A 25,300-nucleotide genomic window follows, 5' to 3' on the forward strand; every position below is an offset into this window, starting at 1 on the left:
AAGGATTAAATAATCAACACTAATCCTAACCTCACCACATGTTTTATGTGCTGTTTACCTCCAACTTTAACCATATGCTCCGTTTCATACAAATTGTCTGTTCTATGTGATATTCTTGCCATATAGCCCACCATCAGTCATTGGCTTAGGAATTGCCCATGTTCTCTTTAACTCCAGAATCAAAGTACATTTGACATATGTCAAATATCTATTCTTTTGGGTATGTATTGGCTACTGACTATTTAGAGAAGTGTGTGTGTGTGTGTGTGTGTGTGTGTGTGTGTGTGTGTGTGTGAGAGAGAGAGAGAGAGAGAGAGAGAGTTTGTACTTGACCTCCTTGATGCTTGCCAACTATATGATGTGAAGATCTATAAATTAGGCAGAAGTTGGAAAGGATTACACTTTTTAAATAAAGGGAGATGTAGATGTGATGCTTTGAGAGGCGATTTTCAAAAACTTTTCTATGGAAACTTAAGTCTTCCAGGTGTCTTGAGAGGTCCATTGACATTTGATTCCAATTTAATATTTAGACTGTAATAAATTATTAAGACACACATTCAAATGTGTTATACACTACATTTTAACATAATTTAGACCACCAGCATATTTACTTTACCTGCCAGGTTAATTCATTTTCTGCCAGGCCTTAATATAAAAATCTTCATTACCATCTCTGGGACTATATTTGAACTTGCAAACATGTGTCCTTGATTAAGATGGTTATAGCTCTATGCTGCCTTTTTTTTTTGTAACTCACATCTGTACGTGCACCCCCCCCCCCACGCGCACACACACACACACACACACACACACACACACACACACACACAAACAAGGTTGTACCCTCCTGTTTGTCTGTAAGAGTCAACATGTTCTATTTTCTAAATAACCCAGTAAATTACAAAAATAAGTCGAATGCCAAGGCTGATTTGACTTCAGCAGTCACCTAAATTACTGTCTGAAAGTTTTGTGTTTGTCAAATAGGATTTTCACTTCTTTTCATGTTCTGCATTTCCATGCTGTTTGAATGTTTACAACGTATACTCCCTGTTAATGTCAAAAAAGAAAAAAAAAAGATAAAGAAACATTGCAGGATAAAAGGCAGTTTTAATCTCTTTTGCATCCCATTTATTTTTAAAAAGAAATATGTCACTGCTAAAATATTTGAGAAACACTACTTTAGTTGAACTGATTTTAAAAATGTAATTTTAGTCACGCTAATCATGACTAACTGGTAAGTACCCAGGCAACTGATTCAAATTGTTGTTCCATCTTTTTTACTAGTTCTGTGTGCCTGAGTAAGAAACTTAAGTCCATTTCTAACCTACCCTCAATAGTAAAATGAAATCAGTCACCTCTGTGGTTGTTGTAAGGTTAACTTACAACACTAAACACCCTTTCTAGCTCTCAATAAGTCTTCCACATATGGTATTTCATTATCAAGTATTTTGAAAGAATTAAATGCGTTATAATTATTTTAAAAACTAATCAATTTAAAATGTATAAAGCTTGGTTGCTCCATGCTATAATGTGGGGGGGTGGGGGTGGGGGGTGGGACACACAACACCATATTACGTAAGCTTTCCATAGCATTTATTTGGATATAAACTGGTGAAGAGCTGAGTTCTACTGTAAATATGCTAAGATCAATTATATTTCACAATTTCTCAACTTCTCTAAATTGAATTTCCCAGTTTGCAGATGGCATTAAGCTTTCTCTGAGTAGTGAAATGCCAGGCTGGGGGAGGGGGCTGCACAGTGTTATTGTGAGTGAGTGGGTAGAAAAGTACTTGGATGAGTTCCAGGGTAAAAGGTAACTGGTTGAAAGGGGAAGAAAAAAAGCATTATGGAATGCCCATGAAAGGATTCTTCTGAGCAACCCTTCACAAAGCAGATGTGGAAAGGGTAGCCATTATGGAAGATTCCCCAATGAAATGAGCTGCCGATAAAATGATGGACATCAACAAGTTCCTGGAAACCAACCAGGTAATTTACTTTTACCTGTATTCCAAAACCTATGTGTCTACAACTGGAGCACAATTTAAAAAACTGACAACTTTGATAAGGAAAAACAAACAAATAAGTCCAAGGAGTTGACAAGTGAAGTAATCATGTGCTTAAGGGGATTTTTATTTGACTACAAAATTGAAAATTCTCTCTCATTTGAAATGGTGTATTACGTATATGCTTACAATCATCCCAAGAGTTGTCTGGAGGCAAATCATGATAGAAAGACAATTTGTTTCATCGTGCCCTCCAGAGAACACTTAGCAGTGACCTGCCACAAGGCAGAGTTTAAATTTGCCTAGTGTATGGCCATTCACAAGGTGATTGTGTATTTGTTATCTCATTTAGTCCTCAAAGGAGTTCATAGGGGCTCCTGCAGAGTGAAAGGGAAGACTGGCTGGCAGGGAGTTATACTAGAGTTTTCTCCATGTTCTCCTCAGCCATTTGTATTATTGAGCACTGTCAATAAGGACAGTGTTCTGTGGAGAAAGAGACCCTCAAGCCAAGAAACTATTTTTTATGGATAGCTCTACGGATTCCTTTTGCCATTTTTAAGGATTTTTAAATGTTTTTTTTCTCTGTTAAGTCCATATCATTGCATGCTTCCTATAGACAAATTAACTTATTTTTAAATTAATTAATTAATTAATTAATTAATTTTTGAGAGAGAGAGAGCAGAGTGAGCAGGAGCAGTGGAGGAGCAGAGAAAGAGGGAGACAGAGAATTCCAAGCAGGCTCCAGGCTATCAGCAGAGCCCAATGTGGGCTTTGAACTCATGATCTGTGAGATCCTGACCTGAGCTGAAGCCGAGAATTGGACGCTTAACCAACTGAGCCACCCAGGTACCTCGATAAATTAACTTCTTATTGCATATGGTTACTTATTCTTTCAGAGTTTTGTTTTGTTTTGTTTTGTTTTTTACTGAAATTTGTATTTGAGACCTCTCCCATTCCAGCTTAAAGCTTTATAGCTTATATATACCTGAGGTCTTCCACTTCTTTATATCATCAATCATTCAGAATGCCCAGTAATAAATTTTTCTATTATATCAATCCATTTTGATATTTTGCTTTTGGTGGTACTGAGTGATGGGATCCAAACTAAGATTAAAACCAATTAACCTTGAGGTTATTGTGATGCAAATCAGAACTTCAGAAAACTGGCCAAATGGCCCAAACTTCTTGTTTATTTGGATTTAAATAACCTCTGAACATTCTTTTCTTATCAGATTTGAATAGTACAGGTGGCGCTAACTGGTCTGATTAAAAACCTTTGACTTTTATTCAAGACTCTCACACTGTGAAGACAAAAGATGGATATTCTCTGGCATAAAATACTCCAGAGATGTTTTATCAGAACACAGGAATGCCAGGATATTAACTTTAATTAAGATAGGGCTCACATTCAACCTGCTTTCTGCGAACCCCCCTCAATGTTTCCTCAACTGTCAGAATCAGAAATTTGTTGTTCCCCACTGGCTGATGCAGAATTTGCACATAACTGAATACTAGATGGTGCTTAGAAGGTGGTTACAAAATGCCAGCCAGCACACAAACACACAACAAACCAAGGAGAGCAACAACAAAAAAACAGGTTAAGAATGTCCAATGTGACATTTTTTATCAAAACAATGTACCCCCTTTTTATTTGTTTTGCCTCTTTATTTTTCCTTAATTCATTTTTAGCTGTGATTATTATGCCCCTTTTCAGAAAATTTGACCCAGTTTTTCACATTAGAAGTTCAACATGTTCCATTTACCAGGCAAAACTCGACAGGTCACCAGCAAAACTTAGGAAATACATTTCAAACAAAATAATGAAAAATGTATTATAAAGCTTAGAAACAATGAGACTCTGAACACAGGTAACTGAAATGATACGTTCTATATTGGGGATGTTGGAAATGTTGAATTTCATATTTGGACGATGACGTGGTCTGCGGAATAAGTTGGCTCCTTAATGTTTTCTGCTCCTGTTAAGCTAAAAAAAAACCCCGCGTCTGTTAAAGAAAACCAAACTAGTTCTGTGGTGCTGGGGGAATAAAATTATTTTCATTTGAAATCAGGCATAGTAATAAGTAATGCACACACACTTTTGAACAATGCACGATTTAATTAGACAAAAATGAATTTTGTGTCATTCTCTAAATGAGGAATACCCTGCGTAATGTACATAATATACATTATTAATGGCCTATTTGGGGATAAAATTAATTCCCCTTGAAAAGTTATTTTTTTCCCCTCAAGTCAGCAGCAAGTATAATTACACACATTTTAAATAAAGGTATATATTTTTTATTCTTGCCCAGAGTGTGTTAGAAATGACGAAATATTAACACACAAGTAAGATGGATAACTGCATGGCAAAATAGATAAAATGATTGAAAATGTCCTGCTTGAATAAGCAAGCATTCATGAAAAGCATAAATGCAAACGTTCTACACGGAGAGAGGAAAAATCACAGAGAAAGCCTGAGCGGAAGTGGTCACAGGTGTAAATAACATGGCTAATGAGGTAAAAGGACCACTGTAGGTTTGGGACGGAAACAGAAGTAATGTGGCGGAGGGTCAGGGAGAAGATGTGAGAAAGAACTTTCACAGAATCCACTGGCCTATTTCCCATTTTCCGAACAGGCCTTATGTATTCCCGCCTCTGCACCTTTGCTGGACATAATCCAGTAGGCCTTGGATGCTTGCCTGTTGTCTTCTAGAGATTTCTCATGTGGAAAGTCTATGCAGTTGTGAAAGTCCAACTCAATGCCATGTTCTCCAGAAAGATTTTCCAATCCCTCAAGCTATGATCTCTACCATCACAAAACTCTTATAACACTTTATACAACACCAAACGTTAATTAGTCATAACTCTGTACTTGGTAACACATTTACGTATGTACATTAGCTCACTGTTTTTTTTTCTGCCAAAAATCTTATAAATCTATCATTCTCTTTTTAAGTTAGGAGACTATGCTTAGCAAAGTTAATAACTTGTTAAAGGCCACATGGCTAGGAAGTGGAGGGTTTGGATTCAAACCAAGCTGAATTTCATTCTATTTTTATCGAATCCTTTTTTGGTAACAATTTTCTGTGAATTCTGTGTTTCTTTGGTAAAACATTCTGAGTCAGCATGCGACCTGTTGGTCTAAGCTACCCAGGGTGAGCTCCATCCGAGGTCTCAGGTACTCAATGCTTAGTCTTCCCTGGCCAGTGATGATTTCTGGGTTGAGCATGGTGACTTAAGTGGACCTACCGAAAATGAAACCCAAACCTTTTTTATGACGGTGGGAAAAAGAAAAGTTCTCTTCTTTCGACAGATGATCTCTGGTTATGAGACCTAGAATGATTGCCAGTTTACGACCATGAAGAAAAATTATCTGGTGTCAAAGCCAGTAGATGAAGTAGGGTGGTGACTCAGGGAAATGGAGCTGGCCCTGATCAAATTGCATCTGAACTTGATTCTAAGTGGTAGGTTGCATTGTTATTCCAGAATATTCACTGCTTATCCCTCTAAGAATCATATTTAACCACCCCATTGACACCATCCTTTGCCATGCAAACTGCTTTGTGATTTGCAAAAAAATACATGTGACTTCTGAGAAGATGCTTGAAAAGCCAGCATATAGTTGTGCCATTTCTCTTTGTATTATCCCCTGAGATCTTCTAGTAGGGGTAGCTCCTTCAGCCTGCATACCAGGATAAAGTAGACACTTGAAGTAGAGAAGTAGCCTGCCTCAAAGAAACCTTTGTTGTAAGCTACTGCATTTTGGAATTCTTTCTATAGCATAGCCTAGTGCAAAGCAATTACTACTATTTGTCATCTCTGATCTTTGCCATTCAATAAGCATGTCTTCCATTATTGAAGCCAGTATGAGTTTTCCGTTACTTTCCATTGAAATTACCTTAACTGGAAAACACATTTTAGTCAATTCAGTGATGTTATCAACCCTAAGTAATATCAGGAAAGCTTCTAACATGAAAACTTCCCAAATATACAACATTATGTAATGTGGCATGATGCTTATTTGGGGGTGGTAGTGGCTATAAGGTGGAGGTCACTATCTCTGGACACCCACATGAAATGGAAAGGCCTTTGCCTATTTCTCTAGTGATCTTAATGAAGTCATGTAGAATAAATTTAATATAATGCAAAGAATTTTACCATTTGTATTGTCAAGAATTTTTTCCTCCATGTAAAATATGTTCTCCCTCATTAACAAATAAAATCAAAAGCTGAAGCACATGAGTGAATCTCTTTGATGCTTATTTCAAAGCCTTTCAGAAGAATTAATTAAAGCAATACTCTGAGAAATATTTAAGTGTTATTATTTCTCTTCCATACATGGGGAGGTGGAAACCCTGAAAGTTTAAATATCTTTCCTGGAGACCACACAGCAAGTCACTGGCAGAACTCAATGTTCTAACCTTGTTGACCTCTACAATCTCAGTGTGGTCTGCAACCTTTTTACATCAGAGTGTTCATAGGAAGAGGAGACATTTTACAAAAACACTACCACCAGTATACCACAGAACTTTCTTTTAGTGTTTATTGCCATTTATAGCCTGTTTTGAGTCCACCCATAGGATCAGCAAGGTATTTGAATTAAGTTACTATAAATCCTGAAAACCAGCCACTGTGTGTTCTAAATGTCTTTTAGGCATCAGCATGAACAGGAAAATGCATTGTTCAAGTCGTCTTTGAATATGCCCTCCTCCCTCTCTCGAATTTAATTGAATTGCCAGAGTAAAGCTGGGAACATGAGAGTTGGACACACAAGAGGACCAATTGAGAGAAAACAATCATTTTTTCCCAAAAGAATGTATTATCTCTACCATAATAATAATAATAACAATAATAATAGTTATTGTTATTGTTATTATTATTATTATTATTATTATTATTATTATTGCCATACCTGGTCAACATTACCTAAACTTTAGCAATTTTAATGGCCATATCAGATACATTGCCCAATTGTTCTAACAGACTATGTACATAGTAGAGATTTAGTTATCAGGAAGAAAACCCAGATTCAATAGAAAATGATGATTCACCAGCCATTTGCCCAGGTACATCCCAAGTATCAGAATTGTATCTAAACTGTGTAACGTTTCACAGGGAGCTTTGAGATCACCTTGCAAATATAATTTCTTCTAAACCATACAGTAAAACACAGCAATATGAATCTAAAAGTATATACTATTTTACTTTGGCAACTTTACCCAAGACTATGGATATCCTATATTAGGTAGTATGCTTAATGCCTAAATTGTCGTAATTGTACATATATTTAAGTCAAGTGACTATTAGCTACAATATTCTAAAATTTGAGATTTCAGTCTTAAAAGAGAAAACATTTTTATTGTTGCTTGAGTTTAATTTTTTTAAATTATCTAAAACATACCAAAATGGAGCCTACACGCCCCCCCCCACCAAAGATATAATCCTGCGTAATTAATTAAAAGAAATAGAACTGTTTTTAGATCCTTAGATCTTGCTAAAGGAAACTATAATGTTTCTCAACTTTTATTAATCCCATGGACTATATTATGCAACATTATTTGTGTCTTGGTTTATTTTTCCCATTGTGCTAATGTTATGATAGCCAAGTAAATATTGCCAACATCATTATAGGAGCCATAGAGGTCTGCCGGAGATGCAAAATCAGAGAACCTACCTATGCACATACTAAAATGGAAGCCCAAATTTTCAAAAGATATTACCTATGAATATGTGAAAATAGTATAAACCAATCAAAAGATAAACAGCTCAAATATCATTAATCCTGTTTTAAAATTTTTAAGTGTTTACTTATTTTGAGAGAGCACGTACACATGCACGCGCACACACACGCGCACACACACACACACACACGTGCGAGTAGAGAGACAGAGGGAGAGAGAGAATCATAAGCAGACTCCGTGTTGTCAGCATGTGGCCCCACATAGGGCTTGAACTCACGAACCATGAGATTGTAACCTGAGTTGAAATCAAGAGTTGGAAGCTTAACTGACTGAGCCACATAGGCGCCCCTCATTAATCTTTTTTGATGCCAACATCTGATAAGCAAAGCTGGAATAGTTGACATAAATAATTCCATTCTGCTATATTATTAAATGAACATTTTTATGATCCATATTTTAAAAATCAATTGCTATCCCTTTGTCCACTCACATGTACAAACATTTCACACCATAAAAAATTCTCAGTCTGAATATATATAGGCTCTTATCTTTGAAATGTGACTTTTGGAAGAGGTAGGTATTACATAATACCTTACATGTCAACTAACTCATCCATTATTTATATTCTTTTCAATAAAAATCCAAGCAAAGAGCTCTGGCCTTGTGGAAGTGAGAACGAGTAACGATGGTGAATTTGGAGGAGGCCAGAAGCTGCTATCCCACAGCTTTGTCAATAGATGCTTATCTTTGATTTTGGAGAATTTACAATATCATGCACTTAGACTTTTGTTTACACATTCTGTGAACTGTATGGAATTGAGTAAATTATGAAATGGGTTTATGGTAAGAAGACAATGCCCCGACAGCAGAAGCCAGGTGAAAACACTGGCCTTTAAGTTGAAAAACAACAACAACAACAGCAACAACAAACAATCTTGTGATATTTGTAAAAGACATGGCCAAAGTCCCATCGGTATTTGTCAAAATATAATAGTGGCTATGGCAATTGTGGATGCTGCTGGGAATCTCGTTCTTTCAATTCTTTTGAAATATTTACCACTGCAAGGAATGAGAATTTCTAACATTTACCTTTCAGTCCAGCCTGCAAATGCTACTGTTTATATTTGAAAACAAAGATCATAACACATTCTCTTGAAAAAAATTTATGATGTGAAATGCAATTTCAAAATAACATCCTGTGAACACTGAAAAATTGAGATAGAGATTTTACACATGCATACACACAGTTTTATTAAAGTTACTGATTCTTCCAAGACCTAAAGTAGATATTTAAAGACCTTTTCATAAGTCTCTAAGAACTTCTTTTCATAATTTTCTAGGAAAGATAAAGGTGAATGAGGACAATGGTATATATTTTTCTTGCATGCATTCATTCATTCATCAAACATTAATTTAGCTCATGCTATATGCCAGGTTCTGAAGATACCAAGTCAACTAACACATAGTCTTTGTGTTTTGGGAATTGATAATCCATTTGGGAAAGACTGATAACACTTGATAAAGATTACATTATGAAAAGTGCTAATTCGGAGGTTTCTAAAGATTGGTAAAAGACACTAGAAGAGGGATACCTTAACCAAATCTGAGTATTAGGGAAATATTAAAAGAAAAATAATTTTAGGCTGATTTTTCAGAGTTCCCTGTATGCATTAAAGAGGCCTAGAAAGATTAGTAGAAGAGAATTCCAGGCAAAGGGAACAGCATGTGGAAGGCAAGGAGTAGGATAATGTGGTTGATGGGTACAATGTGATATTCCTTGGAGTGGATAGAGATTAGGCTGCAAGATAGGCAGAAGCTAGATCAAGAAAACCATTGCATGCAACGCTAACTGAACATCATGGAAAGGAACTGACAGACTCAGCTCTGGGTTTCGGATAAGATTTACATCCTAGAAAGGTTACTCTGTGAGAAGAGGAGATATACCATAAGAGGACCAGTCAGCATGCACTTCCTTTGTTCTGATTCTTTCTCCTATCACATTAAGCAGCACACCCTGTTAACTGCCCAATCTGTAAGAGAGTTCCTTTTCACTTCCTCAGATTCGGCCTTCTGTGCCATATAAAACCACCCATGTACACAAAAGCACCCAGGGCCTCCTTTCTGAAATCCTCTTCATTAACACCAATTTAGAAGGTTAATTTTAAGAAATGGATCAAGGCACCATGTTATCTAGGAGAGATGTAAATGAGTTAATTAGCACATTTCTGCCCTTGCCAGATTTCAAAGATCAGAACTTGCAGGAAAGAGAATTTATAGTTCACTTTTTGGCCCCCCAGGAGTTGTGAAGGAACTAAGAGGGAGGGGTAGAAGGGAACAGCAGGGAAAGAAGACAGTTAAGTATCCTCAAGTGTCCCAAGAGGTGGGGGGGGGGGGGGGGGAAGGGGGGCGGGGTGCGGAAAGTAGGAGGTGTGAGCCCTGAAAGAAGAGTTGGGGCAGGCTCCAGAAAAATACTTGAGCAGCACAGTGGAAAGAGCTGGGAGATTTGAATTTTGATTCTGATCTGAGAGTTAATTTTCTTTTTTACCTAGGACAAATCACTTAATTCTCCAGACCTAATTTTTTTTCTACAGAAAAATAACCTAAGAATAGAGAATTTCTGAGATCCTTCCAACTTGTTATATTTTAATGTTCAACTATTTCACAATTTTGCCAAAGGCTGTTCCTAACACATATACTCTGTTCTTGGTCCTTTTTTCCCCCAAATTTCTTTTATACTCTTCTTCCTGAAAAGATTAGTAGTAGATAAAAAAGCATTAAACTAACTAAGTGAATATTTTGATAATGTATATATATATATATACTCTTGAGGTTGTTTTTAAAAGTAAAACAGTTGTATAATAATTTGTCTTGTCTTTGTCCCAGGTTCCTGGGACAGAGTTCTGAAATCCTTGGAATTTCTTAAGCTATAGGAGTGTCTTTGTTTTTCCTGGTGAGTCCCTGGGGCCACCCCTGCATCTATACAAATAAGGTATGTCCCTTCATGCCGTACCCCCAGATAGTTTCAGGATGGGACCTAGACATATCAGAAAAATTAATCGTGTGATTAGAAGGTTGGAGCTTTGGGTCACCATATGATATCATACATCTGCCTGTCCTCTGACCTCTAGGGAGTGGGTAAAAGCTGGAGAGTGATTTTAATCCTGTGGTCAATGAATCAATTAATCATGCCTATGTAAGGAAACCCCAATAAAAACTCTGGACTCTGGCATTCAGGTGGGCTTCCCTGGTTGGTAATAATCTGTCTAAAGGCCAGGAGGGTGATGTGTCCTGAGGACAGGGAAGCTTCACATTTGGGACACTCACAGGCTTTATCCTATGTGTCTCTCTCTCTGGCTGGTTCAGATTTGTAACCGTTTGTAATAAAAGTGTAATTGTGTGTGTATATATATATATATATATATATATATATATATATATGGCATTTTCCTATATATGCCTATTTCCTATATTTCCTATATATTGCCTATATATGGCAATTGTGTGTGCATATATATATATATATATATATATATATATGGCATTTTCCTAAGTTCTGTGAGTGATCCCAGTGAATTATTGAATCTGAGGGAACAGTGGAAGCCCCCAAATTGGTAGCCAATCGATCTGAAGTGTGGGTGGTGTGGACACTCCTAAACTTGTAGCTCATGTCTGGCATAAGGGCAGTCTTATCAGGGACTGTTCTTGTAACCTGTGAAGTCCGTGCTACATCTGGGTAGTTAGCATTAGCATTGCATTGTAAGGTCTTATTAAATATTTTAGCAGATTTTCAATTAAATTTTTAAGAAAAATTTATTGACACCTTTTCACAATTAAACTCTCTGGAGTGTTACTGCTTCATTACAATATCCACGAGGGAGCACATGGTGTCTTCAAAGGAAAGAATTAACATTATTGAGTTGCTGCTAGAAGAAAGGATTAAATGAATAGACAGGGTTTCTCGTCACTATCAAACAGGAGAAAAGGACAGACAAAAACTTTTCTTGGGGGGCAGGGTGGGTGGGAATTAAATTTCTTATAATTGTTTTTCAAAGAGATTTAGTGCGTACAGTAAAAAGAAAATAATAGGTAAGAAAAGTTGATACTAAGATTCATGACAGTATTATATAGATTCAAGTATGTGAGAAGTTTAGAGTATGCCACACTGGAAAAACACCAATTATATTTGAACAAATGTGGCAAAAGATAAGCATGGTAAGGTTTAGTGAGAAATTTCACTGATTTATTAATGTATAAGAAATGTTGGAGTTTATTATGATGAGATGTAATTGTGACCCACCTTAAAATGTGACATGGTTTTTTTTTTCCATTTGAGAGAACACAAATTTCTAGGAAAAAATGATGCCGGGGCAACTCAATTCCTTTTTCACATAGCTAATTCTTTCAATTACACAAATAAGCTGGATAATGCCTACTGATTTTCAGAAAACGGTTTGAGTTTAGTTTAACTTACGAAAATTTATTAAATCATCACGTACCTTTTAAATAAGGATAATTTCAAATATTAGTCTGTTTTCCTGGATGGCAATGTGACTCTTTAGAGGGAAGCATTTATGTGAGGGGAGAGGGCAATCGATGTGATAGGCAACCACAATCACTGGAAAATAGAAGAAGAACACACAGAAAGAGGCATCATTAAAAGAACCATAACATTCTCTTAACATACTTTTTTTCCGAGACCCCATACGCATGGCAAAAGAAATGTAGAGCTTTTTTTAATCAGAACACTCAGTATTCAGGTGTCGGTTGTCTGTGCTAAAGCACCTATCGCTTCCAGAAGTCTGGTGATCATCCTAGTGAGATAGGAGTGCAGCTAAGTGATTGGCCTAAACCGGAATCTCATTGTGACTCAGATGGTCACTGGAGCCATCAGTCTACATAGCCACCACCATCTCTTTCTGGATGAAAGCCTTTGGAGTTGTGAAACGAGAGAACGATCTTTCATTGGTTCATTAATCTTTCTGACAAACTTATTCATCACTTATACCCCAGAAGCCACATTGGCAGAATTAATTACTCCATTATCTAGGTTCCTATAGCTTTTAAAGAAATATTCTTATATGGACATGCACCTATTTATATATTTTTCTCTTTCTAAATATCTTGCCTAACCAGAAATTCTGCACATTGATCATATGTGAGCATGTACATAAAATATACATGTGGATGAAATCATCCATATATTATACATCTATTAGGATTCAAACAGATAGGATCATAAAGGCTAAGTTTCTGTAACAAAGAGACACTGAAACAGTGGCTTCAGTATTTTAGGGTGATACCTTTCTTTCATCCTTGAAGCTGGGTCAACCCTGTCCAAGTTCCAGCTCATAGTAAAAAGGAATGGGTAAGTAGAAAAGTTTGCTGTTTATTTCACTGACAGTGCTTGTAAGTGTCACTAATAGCTTACTTAGTTACTAAACTGAGTCACGTGGCCATTTCTACCTGCAAAGGAAGCTGGGAATGTAGTCTCTAATGGAGTGCCCCTATGCTTCCATACTGTGGAAGGAGAATTATTCCAGAGAAAGTCCAGGAAATCGTCCCTAATGCATATATGATAAAAAATAACAAAGGCTGCTATAAATCCAAAGAGCAATCAGAAAAAAAGAAAAAAGAGAGAAAGAACCAAAGGCTCTATAGCAGTATTTTTCAACTAGGGACATTTTGTCCCCCAAGGGCACATTTGGCAATGTCTCTGGGGGCATCTGTGGTGGTTACGACTGGGGGTGGGCTGCTACTGGCATCGAGTGAGTGCATAGAGGTCAAGGATGCTACCAATCGTCCTACAATACACAAGAGAATAGCCCACTTCACAAGAAATCATCTGGCTCAAAATGTCAGTATTGTCAAATGAAGAAACTCTGTATGATGATTTTCATGTCTCCAAAACATCACATGCCATTTGGAACAAATTGGGGACATAAAAGTCATTTGAGAACAACACCTTAGAGATATTCATGTTTCTTCTGCTGCTTTACCTGCGTCACCCCTGCTTGACGTTAAGCGACCCGAGAGTAGGAATTTTGTTTCATTCTTGTTTTCATTATAGGCACCAAGACAATGAGTTCATGATTTTGAATGAACAATGATGAACACGGAGCACCTTTTCTGTGCATCGTCCTGTGCCTGGCTTTGTGGTGATTGCCACAAGATGTGTGAACCCTGTTCTCTAGGTCCTCGCCATTGACAACCATGGTTTTTATTATTTCTCCTTCCTTATAGTAGGGCTACTCATTTCTGTCACATTTGCAGACATGTCTGTGTTTGAAAGTTGCTTCCTATACCGCGGCCACCTTACCTGGCAGGCCCAAGTTAGTGACCCATAGCCATGCCCATCACGTTACGAAGTACATCAACTATTTTCTGTCAAGGAATAAGCAGGCCAAGGCAGAAAACAGTTCTAGATTGTTAACTTTTTGACAACTCAGCTCAGATGGAAACAGAACTAAGATTTGCAGAACCATAAAGGAGGTGGTTGCTATTTAACTACTCAAAGTAGGAAATAGAAAGAAAACCCCAGGCTTTACAAGATCCTGTGGCATAACCAGCATATTCAAAAAGCTGAGAGGAATGAATTAGGGAAATGACCATTTGATGAATTTCATGTGAACTTGTGACCTTCTTAAGGGTTGCAAAATTGCTTTTCTACCCCATGATCTCGCCTGCGCAACTTCTGTTTTTCCTTGGTCTTCTCTCTGACTCTTTTCATGCCTATCTCTCTCTCTGTCTGCTATGTCTCTCCCTCCTCTCTCTCTCTTTTTTTTCCTCTACCTCTTCCCCTCCTTCTCTCTCTCTCTCCTCCCACTTTTCCTCCTCCTTCCCTTTTTAAACTGTCACAGTCTTCATTTCTAGGCCATCAATTCAGCCTTGCTTCTATGTACCTAATGCCCTTTTGCAAACTTTCTTAATCCAGGTCATAAATATGAAGACTCATCTCTCTCAATCTTCAAATGCCCCCTAACTTGCACAGAGACAAAGTCTGATTCTGCAGCAATGCCTCAGTGTTCTCCATTGGGGAAAAAAGTATTATGATCATTATCCACCACACCATAAGGAATCACATGAAAGGCAACATTGTGCATGGAGCTTATTGAATTGCAAGCAGCCTTCTCAGAAATCAAGGCTGCCCCCCTGATGCAAATCAGATGCTTACATAATGCTATTTTCTTGGAGGGCCACAAAGGAGAGATGGGATTAAGATGCCCCTTTGTGGTGTGGCAAAAGCGTTTCTGTCTTCTTGCTTAAAGCAGAACATTTTGACATATTAACTGGGTTGGCACAAAATGCACCTAAAGCTATTGAATGCACCTATTTTTCTTGATAGAATTTGTACCAAACCTCTTTCCAAGGGATTTGAAGCAGCTGGAAGTTCTGCCCTTTTTCCCCTCCCTCTTCTCTATTTCTCCCTCTCCATCCCCACCCTTTCCATAATCCTTAGTTATGCATATTCAGAAAAAAAAAAAAAACTGGTCACAGCATGAATGAAAAAAAAAATCCGTCATGTTCTCACTGGATTTCATAATTTAGCATCATTTCACATCAATTGTACACATATGTGCTACAGTGCTTTTTTTCTTCTTTCTTCTTCTTCTTCTTCTTTATTTTTATTATTATTTTTTTTTTACAGCTGGCACACTGAATTAGGACCAGTGATCCAGCAGTCATTTTGCATAAAGCCAGATTCCAGTGTGACAGGCGCTATGCATCACCACACATCCTTAAGAAAAATGTTCTGCTGTGTTTACACATGTCTTCTCAGCAGCTGATTTCTGAATATGGGCACTGATGCATGGCATGTATTAGAGACTGGAATATACCTCCTATTGTGCAATCCAAATGAAGCCAACTGCATTTCCTACAAGGTTACCCTGCCTTCCTTTCTTTCTTCCTTTTGGTCTTCTCTCTGCTTTCTCATTTCTTCCCTTCCCTCCTTCATCATTTCTTCTCTTAATATTTTTCTCCTTTTTGACCATCTTTTTCCTTTCCTACTAATCTAGAGATTCCTAGAAAATTCATTATATCTTAGTCTTTATGCCTTCAAAAGTATGGCCATAAAAGGGTGTTCATAAGTGCGTATTAAATAAACTTTTGATGCTGTATTTCTAATAGTTAAAATCATATTCATCTAAGATGATGGCATAATGCTGATGCATAGAAATTTTATCTTGGTCATTTTATCACTATTACCACTTTTGTCAGCCTCGTTGACATAATTATCATCATCATATTGAGTGCCTACTCTCTAAATCAAGAGTATTTTAAATACACATTCTTTCATTTAGTTCTATAGTAACCTTGATAGTGCTTGATTTATAAAATAGAGATAATAATAGTGGCTTCTCCATTGGCTTCTTGAGGAAACTAAATGGAATGAAATGCAGAAAGTGTTTTATATGTTACCTGAACAAGAAGTATTCTATAAAGGATTATTATTTTAATGCCTTAGGTGGTTTGCCAAAATTCACTCAGCTGATAAGTAATACACGATGGAAACAATTTCCAGTTCTGGCTCCATAGACAAGGCCATACCAATAGAGACCTTCCATTACCAGAATCTTGACAAGAGTGGCAAAAGTAAGTCAAATAAGTAACTGTGGCAAGTTTAGGGAGACAAACATTTTTCTTAAAAAAAGGTGGAGATTGAATAAAATTCTAAAAAAAAAAACAAAAAAAAAGAAAGAAAAACAGTGTCAAAGGGTTTTACTCTTACCGTTACAGTCTTCTTTATCAGAGGTTGGAAGCACAGTGCAATTATACTTATGTCAGAAATTTATCTATGAAGTTACTCTTTCTGCTAAAGCAATAATATTCCATTTTTATAATTTTTATACTTTGATATCAAACAAAGCTTTGAATATTTGACGAATCTCATTGCCATGGCAATGTCTAAACAATGAAATCTGCTCTAAAGAAGAAATGTCAGCCTGCCTTTATCCTTTCTTCCTTTCTTTTTTCCTGCTTTGATGGTCTTTGATTTTGGCTTGTATTTGTTGGATGAAATTTTATTTTGTTATGTAGGCAAAATGTATAGATGATTATAGATTAAAGTAAATATTTAAAGATTTGAAATAAATATTTATGTGGGGGATGAAGAAACTAACACTTTTTAAAAACGGCAATAAAAAGATTTTGTACAGAAGGAAAAAGTTCACAAAATAAGAGTATGTTAAAAAATTAATTGTTGGGGCACCTGGGTGGCGCAGTCGGTTAAGCGTCCGACTTCAGCCAGGTCACGATCTCCTGGTCCGTGAGTTCGAGCCCCGCGTCGGGCTCTGGGCTGATGGCTCAGAGCCTGGAGCCTGTTTCCGATTCTGTGTCTCCCTCTCTCTCTGCCCCTCCCCCGTTCATGCTCTGTCTCTCTCTGTCCCAAAAATAAATAAACGTTGAAAAAAAAAAAAAATTTTTAAAAAATTAATTGTTAAAAATTACTACAAATAAAATATACGTCAATCATCATATTTTAGTGAATCTCGTATCATTCTTAGGCACCTTATTTTTTGTCCGGCTGAGAAAGAAATAAAATCATCCAATCAAGTGACATAATACCTGCTGATCACTTAGACTTTTTATTTCAAATACTAAAATAAGTTTTTTTTGGACTTATTTAAACACTAATTTTGATCATACTTGTCTCATATATCATAAAAAGAAAAAATCAGGAAATGATATTCGGTAAGGCATTCCTAAAATGTCTTCCTATTCAGAATCTGAGTCTTCTTAATCATTTGAATCAGAGTCATTGAGTCCACATTGTCTCATATGATATCACCCTCTAAACCAAAAGAATTATCAGTGGTACAGCATTTCTTAAGAGTCTACATAGGAAATCAAAGCTAATGGTACTCCGTTTTTAAGCCATCTTATAATTATGTAGGATCACTCTGCTTTTGATTTCAATTTCAGGAATGCAGCCACATACTTCTGTTTTGTCATTCTTGCTGTTTATTGCCACACTATGTATTAAGCGTTTGAAAACTTTCATTAGCGTATTGTATCCAAGTCCTCCCCACTGCAAATCAGACACCCATACTCAGGCAATGATAATTACATCTTTACTCAGGCAATAATAAACAAAATAGCCTGATCAACTACGATTGAGAAAGGAATTCAGTTGTAAAATACATCTTAATTTCAGTGTTAAAAAAAAAGCATGCTTTAGAGTCAATGGAATAGAGTGATGAATAAATAAATGGAAAAATGTTCAATCTCTCTAAGATGGAAAAAAAAAAAGACAAATTATAGCTAACTGAAAGTCTTGGTTTCACTTAAGACATAAAAAAGCACAAGAAAATCAGCTCCCCTTGAAAATTAATTAACACCCTACTAAGTAACATATGGGACAGAGACGTTTCAAGATAAATTTAAAAATCAAAAGACAATGAAAATATAAAATTATCAAAATTGGTGGGATGCAGCAAAAGCGGTGTTTAAGGGAAATTTATAGCATTAAATTCATGTATTACAAATAATGAAATGTCTAAAATCAATAGCCAAAGCTTCTCCTTCAGTAAAGTAGAGAGAGGAATAAATTAAACTTAAGACAAACAGGAAAAAAGTAATGACAAAAACAGATTTTTTTCAAACAAGCAAAAGCTTAGAGAAGACATTATCAACATATCTGCACTACGAGAACTGTTAAGGCATGTGCTTCAGGGAGAAGAGAATTAAGATGACACATGAAAATTTGAATTTATATAAATAATTAACCCCAGAAATCATATAAATTAAGTATAAGAGATTTCCTTCTTATTTTTAACAGACTAAAAAAATTAGTATCTAAATAAAAAATAATAACAATACTTTATGACGTTTTTAATACATTACATAGAGGTAAAATATAACAAAATAGCAAAATGGCTGGAAGTGAGAAAACAGAAGTATACAGTTGCAAAATGAAGTGAAATGGAATATAGTTTGCAGTGGTATAATCTGAAGGCAGACTATGTTGTAACTATAGAAAAATAACAACAAAGGAGAAAAAGTAACCGATGATGCAAATACAAAATAATAGTATGTTAGTAAATTTAAATTCATTTACTTTTTTAATGTTTATTTATTTATTTTGAGAAAAAAAAGATAGAGAACAAGCAGGGGAGGGGCAGAAAGAAAAGGAGACAGAATCCCAAGCAGGCTTCGCACCGTCAGCATGGAGCCTGATGTAGGGCTCGAACCCATGAACCATGCATGAGATCATGACCTGAACCAAAATCAAGAGTTGGATTTTTAATTGATTGAGCCACCCAGGTGCCCCTAAATTCATTTATTTTAATAATTACATTTAACATAAATTACCTACATACCTCAACTAAAAGGCAGAGTGTCAGATAGGGTAAATAATTAAGACCAAATGCTCCCCACAAAAAGACCACTTAAAATATAAAGATACTGGTAAGTTAAAAGAAAAAGGATGAAAAAAATAATGCCAAGCCAATACTGATCAAAAGGAAGAGCTACTGGCTATGTTAATACACAAAACATAATATAAAATAAGGAGTATCTCCAGGCATAAAGAGGGACACTGTTAGGAAACAATTCTCCATCAGTCTCTAACATATTCTCACATATTTTGATAGCTTTTATTATAGACAATCCTTTTAAAGATGTTTGTGTAGTAAACAGATTGAAAGACAGATATAGTGTCTCCTTTTATATCTAAGACATAGGGAAGATTTTTTTGCTGTCCAGGATAATAAAGACAATGTCCTCCAGGGAAAATGTTGGGCAAGGTACCTAGCAACCCTCTTTATGAGAGTGAAATTTCCTAAGTTCAGTGTTCCTCATATGTATACTGTGTATACAGAATCCACCTGGGCTTACCTTCGGCTTGCACTCAGGAGATTTAGGGAAAAGGGAAATTGATGTAAACATGAAATTCATACTATTTTCTTTGCTGTGAGTAATAACAGGCTTTGTCTCTGACCCATGGGTTTTGTGTCTTCTGCCAGACTCTATGAAACCATGGTTTTGTGCTGATAAAGGAATCAATTCTTAAGAAGACATAACAATCCTAATCATGTATTCACCTTATAGATCATCAAAATATATGAAACAGAAACTGAAAGATCTAAAAGGAGAAAGAGACAGATCAACCAATATAGTTAGAGAGTACAAAGTTTCTCAGTAATAAAACAAGAAGACAGAAAATAACTAAAGATAGAGAGGATATAAAAGAATAATATTATTAGTCAATTTGTTCTAATTGACATTTATAGAACACTTTACATCAAAAGAACAGAATACACATTCTTTCATTGTACACAGAGAATATTCACCAAGATAGACCACAGTATGGGTCAGAAGACAAACATCAACATATTAAAAGACTTAAATGAAACAAAGTAATTTATCTAGCCACAATGGAAATAAAGCAGATATTGATAGCAGAAAGAATCTGCAAAACCCAAATATTTGGATTTAAATAAAACAATTCCAAACAATCCATAATTTAAAGGGGGGAGGGAGGCAGATTACAGAGAATTTTGCAGTGAATTAAAATAAAAATACAACATATCAAACTTGAGGGACATAGCTAAAGCAGCACATGGAGATAATCATAACAAATTATTGTATTAGAAATGTCTCCAATTAAAATTAAGCCATAACTTTAAAAACTACAAAAAGTGTAACTAATGCAATCAGAAGGAAGGAAATAATAAAGAGGACTTAATGAAATAACAATAAACAATAAAAAATAAAATCAATGAATCTAAAAACTAGTTCTTTCAGAAGTTCAGTCAAATCGATAAAACTGTAGCCAACATGCTGAAAGGAAGAAAATAAGTAAATATTATCAATACCTAGAATAAGAGAGAGACCGTAACTACAGATCTTAAAAAGGATAATAGCAGAATTTTATGCTTAGAAATTTTAAAACTTAGATTGAAACTTAGAATGAATAAATTTCTGGAAATATACAAACTACTGAAGCTCACTCACGAAGGAGATAACCAAAATAGTCTGATATCTATTAAGCAATTTAAATTTATAGCCTAAAGTCTCCTGCAAAGTAAATTCCAGGCCCAGGTGGCAGGATGTGTGAATTCTATGAAACATATAAGGAATTATGCCAATTTTACACAAACTCTTTATGAAAATGAAAGATGAAAGAACACTTTCCAGCTGATTTTATGAGGCCTATTGATACCAAAATCAAACAGGACCACTACAAGAAAACTTAAAATAGATCAATACGAAACAGCATTAAAAAAAAAAAAAAAGCTTCACATGGTCCAGTATCTTCACATGAACACAGATATAAAATTCTCTAAGAAATCATTAGCAAATCAAATTTAGAAACATAAAAAAGAATGATTCAAAATGAATGAGTATTATTTATCTCTGAAATACAAGACAGTCACCATTTGAAAATCAATCCTTGTAACTCACTATATTAAACAACGTAGTAGAAAAATGTATTACCTCAGTAGTTACAATAAAAGCATTTGAGAAAAACTCAACATCTGTTCTAAAAATCCTTCAGCAATGTAACAATGAAAGGGAACCTCCTTGGGGCACCTAGGTGGCTCAGTCTGTTAAACATATGACTCTTGGTTTCGGCTCAGGTCATGATCTCACGGTTTCATGGGTTTGAGCCCCAAGTCGGGCTCTGGGCTGGCAGCCCGGAGCCTGGTCGGGATTCTCACTCTCCCTCTCTCTCTCTGCCCCTCCCCAACTTGTGCTATCTCTGTATCTCTCAAAAAAATAAATAAATAAATTTACAAAAAAAGGGAACCTCCTCAACTTGATAAAGGGGGTCTACAAAACTGATAACTGACAATGTACTTAGCAATAAAAGAATAGGATTTTTCCAGTATGGAGGATCCTCAAAAAATTAAAAATAGAACTACCCTACGATTCAACAATTGCACTACTAGGTATTTATCCAAAGGACACAAAAATGCTTATTCAAAGAGGCACATGCATCCCAGTGTTTATAGCAGCACTAGCAACCGAATTATGGAAAGAGCCCAAATGTCCCTCTACTGATGAATGAATAAAAAGATGTGGCATATATATACAATGGGCTATTATTTGGCAATCAAAAAGAATGAAATCTTTCCAATTCCAACAATATGGATAGAACTAGAGTATATCATGCTAAGTGAAGTAAGTCAGAGAAAGGCAAATATCATGATTTCACTCTATGTGGAATTTAAGAAGCAAAACAGATGAACATAAGGGAAGGGAAGGAAAAATAAAATAAGATAGACACAGAGAGGGAGGCAAACCATAAGAGAGTCTTCAATATAGAAAACAAACTGAGGGTTGCTAGAGGGGAGGTGGTGGGGAATGGGCTAGATGGGTGATGGGCATTAAGGAGGGCGCTTGTTGGGATGAGCACTGGGTGTTATATATATGTAAGGAATCACTAAATTCTACTCCTGAAGCCAATATGACACTGTATGTTGACTAAATTGAATTTAAATTAAGAAAAAAATAGGGTTTCCTAATAAGGTAGTAAATAATAAGATATCCAATCTCAGAACTTCTATGCAGTACTGTATGGGAGGTCCTAGCCTTGTGATAAGACAAGATAAGTATATTAAAAGGCATACAGTCTTAAAATGAAGAAATGTGATTATAATTACCTGCAGTGAATTATAGTCATCTATGAATATAAAATGAAGAGAATCTACAAAATACCTTCTAGAAATTATAAAAGAGTTTTGAAGGGTCACTGGATACATAGTCAACTTACAAAACTCAATTATATTTTTATATACTTGTACTGACCAACTGGATATTGAAATAAATTTTAAAATCTTCATAAGTTATAGTAGCATGTAAAAGGAAACATGAAATACCTAGAGATATTTCTAACTAATCTAATAATAAAAAACACTGATGAAAGAATTCTTTTAAAATGTTTGTTTATTTTTGAGAGAGAGAGAGAGAGAGAGAGAGAGAGACAGAGCACAAGCAGGGGAGGGGCAGAGAGAGAGAGGGAGACACAGAATCCGAAGCAGGCTGTCAGCATAGAGCATGATGTGGGCCTGAACTTGTGAACACAAGAATGCGAGCTGAGTCGAAGTAAGATGCTTAACTGACTGAGCCACCCAGGTGTCCCTAGAAGAAATTTAAAATGATCTAAATAAATTGAGAGATATACTCTGTTCATGGATTGGAAAACTCAATATTGTTACATTGCTAATTATTCTTAAATTGATAGGTAGACTCCAAAAAATACTAATCACAGTCCAAGGAGGCTTATTTTTAGATATTGGGAAGGTAACCCTATAATTTACATGGAAAAGCAATTGGCCCTAGACAGCCCAACCAATTTGAAACAGAACAAATTTGGAGGACACAGCCTGATTTCAAGACTTACTATAAAGTTCCAGTAATCAAGACATTGTGGTTTTAGTGGCAGAATAGATGTATTGATTGATGAAACAATGGAGAGTCTAAAAAAGACCCACATGTCTATGGTCAATTGATTTTTTTTAGAAATGTAATGTGCCAAGGTAATTCTAGAAAGAAAGAATACCCTTTTCAACAAATTGCGCTATGGAAAAAAAAAAAAAAAAAGCCCCTAGTCACTTCATCCCTTCTCTTCCCACACATCCTATAAAAGATTAACTCCCAAATAGACCTAAATGTGAAACTTAGATATATAAAACTTCTAGAAGAAAATATAGAAGAAAACCTTTGTGATCTTGGGGAAGGCAAATGTTCTTAGAGTACACAAAGGCACAAACCACAAAATACAAACTGATCATTTAAACTTCAAAATTAAAACTGTTGGCTACCAAAAGAACTCCCAGAACACATCATAATAAGAGACCCAAATCAGTATAAGTGTACAACATTTTTGGAGAGAAACTTCATATCCACACCAAAAAAAACCCTAGAGATATCAAATAAGCATAAGAAAAGATATTTGGCATCATTAATCATTCGGAAAATTCTAATGTAAATCACAATGAGATATCATTACATGGCTACTAGCTTGGCTAAAGTAACAAAAAGAAAAAAAAATACTGGTGAAGATGTAAAGCATTTCCACCTCCCACAGACTGCTGATGAGAATGGAAAATGGTATAGCCATTCCATAAGACACTCTGGCAGTATGGTAGAAGGTTAAATACATCCTTAACATAGGAACCAACCATCCCACTACAAAGTATTTTTACAAGGGTTGAAAATAGCTCTACACAAGGTCTGCATGATTATCTTCATGAAAGATCATAAAAAATTGATAATAATCAAAAGCTGCAAACCCATTCACCTTCCATCAACTACTGAATGGGTATACAAATTGTGGTTCATCTATAGAGTAGAACACCACTAGGCAAAAAAGGAACAAGCTAATGATACATCAACAACATGATGTTGTTAGCGTCAAGCTAAGTAAAAGAAGCCAGCTGAAGATGTTACATACCCTATTGTTGCCATTTATGTGTTGTATTTTGGAAGAAAGAAAAAATTATAACGACAAAAATAAAATCAGTAGTACCTCACTACATCGATGCACAAGGCAACTTTTTAGGGTGATGGAAATATTCTAAAAATTCATTGCGGTTTTGGTTGTACTCAGTCTATAATTGTCAAATTCAACAAACTGCACAACTAAAAAGGCAGTTTTTGCTGTGTATAAATTATACCTCAATTAATAATAGGAACAAAAAAACCGAAACAACAAAAAAGGAAAGTCAACATGATAATACTATTGGGCTTATATATTTCAGCTGCAACTGCCAGAAAGTTTTTGGAAATAATTTGGCAACATGTATCAGGAGCCTTCAATACGTTCCTGCATTTCACCCATAAACCTCCATTCTAGCATCCAAAGAAAATAATCTAACATATAGGAAAAATATACCCATAAAGATGTGTACTACAGAATTGTTTATAATAGCGAAAATATAGAAGTTACCTTGAAATCTTAAAAACTTGCGAATGGTTAAGATTTAGAGCAACATCTTGATTCAGACTTTAAATAAATAGAAAGCTTATGAATAAAATAGAAGAGGTCATGATGCAATGGAAATTGAAGAAAGTCACCTACCCAGTTTTATTTAAGGTCTTCTGTTAAATAATGACTAACCGAGCAAACACATGTGCTTCCCATTCCCTAGAGCTGATATAGTTGAAAGTATAAAGTTAGGAATGCAACTTTATATAAACGGTCTGCCATTTTTATTGATTCTTTTTTCTTCTTTAAGCTACTCTCAACACCACTCTCCAACCCGCCTTACGTCTGAGGCATCCACTCACAAACCAAATTCTATAAACCAAATTTTAAAATCACATGGTAACATATTTTTCTCAGTCCTTTTTCCATTTTGAATTTAAATAATAAACCTAAGTTCATGCCTACACACGAGAAACATATAATGGCTATACAAATGAAACATCCCCCAAATAATTAACCAACAAACAATAACAAGGCAATCAAACACAACCACAAAAACACTCCATTGCTTTAAAAGTATTTTTTATCATGAATAAAAAGATTTATTTAATTGTAGTATTGGTTTGATTTGATGTTAATTGATCAGTTATAATGACTAAAAATAACTGAAGACTGTTGATGTAGTATGTATATACTTAAATAAAATATTTTGTTGTTCTTTAAAGTTTAAGCATCAAGAGATG

At 35.6% G+C, this 25,300-nt stretch overlaps 1 long non-coding RNA gene across 8 annotated transcripts in view; it reads right to left on the reverse strand.

Annotated features, from left to right (window-relative positions):
- Positions 1–25,300, reverse strand: part of LOC125170412 (uncharacterized) — a 437,501-nt gene that overhangs the window by 162,646 nt on the left and 249,555 nt on the right. For all 8 annotated transcript variants that reach the window (XR_007154024.1, XR_007154025.1, XR_007154019.1 and 5 more), the window contains one exon: positions 12,181–12,299. This is a non-coding gene — a long non-coding RNA (uncharacterized LOC125170412). The remainder of the gene's footprint in view (positions 1–12,180; positions 12,300–25,300) is intronic.

Source organism: Prionailurus viverrinus, chromosome B4 (genome assembly GCF_022837055.1).
Source record: "Prionailurus viverrinus isolate Anna chromosome B4, UM_Priviv_1.0, whole genome shotgun sequence".
Lineage (NCBI taxonomy): Eukaryota > Metazoa > Chordata > Mammalia > Carnivora > Felidae > Prionailurus > Prionailurus viverrinus.